Source organism: Triticum dicoccoides, chromosome 3B (genome assembly GCF_002162155.2).
Source record: "Triticum dicoccoides isolate Atlit2015 ecotype Zavitan chromosome 3B, WEW_v2.0, whole genome shotgun sequence".
Classification (NCBI taxonomy): Eukaryota; Viridiplantae; Streptophyta; class Magnoliopsida; order Poales; family Poaceae; genus Triticum; species Triticum dicoccoides.
The window spans coordinates 579,863,733-579,865,742 of record NC_041385.1 but is presented as its reverse complement, the minus strand read 5'-3'; positions in this window follow the sequence as shown (position 1 = coordinate 579,865,742).

Sequence of the window (2,010 nt, the reverse complement as noted above, 5' to 3'; positions counted from 1 at the left end):
AAGCATTCTTTAAATTCATAATGACCCAACTAGAAGGACTTTAATATCACTACCTCCATATCTCAAAACATTTATCAAGTATCAAATTGATCATAGCATCCAATCCACTTCCTATGATAGTTTTTATTATACCCAACTTGGATGCCTATCATTCTAGGACCAATTTTATTATACCCAACTTGGATGCAAATACCATGCTGTTCTAAAAGACTCTCAAAATAATATAAGTGAAGCATGAGAGACTAGCAATTTCTACAAAAATAAGCCACCGCCATGCTCTAAAAGATATAAGTGAAGCACTAGAGCAAAAACTATCAAGCTCAAAAGATATAAGTGAAGCACATAGCATATTCTAATAAATGCAATCAAGTAGGCTTCTCCCAAAAAGGTGTGTACAGCAAGGATGATTGTGGTAAACTAAAAAGCAAAGACTAATATAATACACGATGCTCCAAGCAAAACACATATCATGTGGCGAATAAAAATATAGCACCAAGTAAAGTTACCACTGAACGAAGACGAAAGAGGGGATGCCTTTCCGGGGAAACCCCAAGCTTAGTCTTTTGGCTATTCTTGAATATCTTGGGGTGCCTTGGGCATCCCCAAGCTTAGGCTCTTGCCACTCTTTATTCCATAGTCCATCAAAGCATTACCCAAAACTTGAAAACTTCACAACACAAAACTCAACAAGAAATCTTATAAGCTCTGTTAGTGAAAGAAAACAAAACCACCACATAAGGTACTGTAATGAACTCATTCTTTATTTATTTTGGTGTTACACCTACTGTATTCGAACTTCTCTATGGTTTATAAACTATTTTACTATCCATAGATGCATAAAAATAAGCAAACAACACACGAAAAACAGAATCTGTCAAAAATAGAACAGTCTGTAGCAATCTGTAACTAACGCAAAGTTATGGAACTTTAAAATCCTACCAAAATAGGAAGTCCTGGAAAATTTGTCTATTGATCATCAGCAAAAAGAATCAACGCAAAATCACGTTTATGTGATTTAACAAAACTATATTCGTGCTCGCAAAGTTTCTGTTTTTCAGCAGAATCAAATCAACTATCATCATAGGTTATCCTATAGGTTCTACTTGGCACAAACACTAATTAAAAGATAAAAACACATCTAAATAGAAGGTAGATGCAAGATTTATTACTAAACAGGAACAAAAACAAAAAACACAAAGAAAATTGGGTTGCCTCCCAACTAGTGCTATCGTTTAACGCCCCTAGCTAGGCATAAAAGCGAAGATAGATCTAAGTAGCGCCATCTTTGGCACTAAATTCATAAGTAGCTCACATGATAAATTCATAAGGTAATTTGACTTTCTTTCTTGGAAAGTTCTCCATGCCTTTCTTTAATGGAAATTAGAATCTAATATTTCCTTCCTTCATATCAATAATTGCACCAATCGTTCTAAGGAAAGGTTTACCAAGAATAATAGAGCAAGAAATATTGCAATCAATATCAAGAACGATAAAATCTACGGGCACCAAATTTATATTTGCAACAATGAGAACATCATTGATCCTTCCCATTGGCTTTTTAATGGTGGAATCCGCAAGGTGCTAATTTAAAGAGCAATCATCAAGATCGTGGAAACCTAGAATATCACATAAAGTTTTCGGAATCGTGGAAACACTAGCACCCAAATCACACAAGGCAAAACACTAATGATCTTTAATTCTAATTTTTATAGTAGGTTCCCACTCATCATTAAGCTTTCTAGGTATAGACACTTCCAAATTAAGTTTTTCATCATAAGATTGCATCAAGGCATCAACAATATGTTTGGTAAAAGCTTTATTTTGACTATAAGCATGAGGAGAATTAACAACGGATTGCAACAAGGAAATACAACCTTCTAAAGAACAATTATCATAATCGAATTCCTTGAAATCCAAGATAGTGGGTTCAATACTATTTAAAGTCATCACCTCTCCAATCCCACTTTTACCAAATTTAGCATCAAGATCTAAAAACTCCGAATTCTTGGG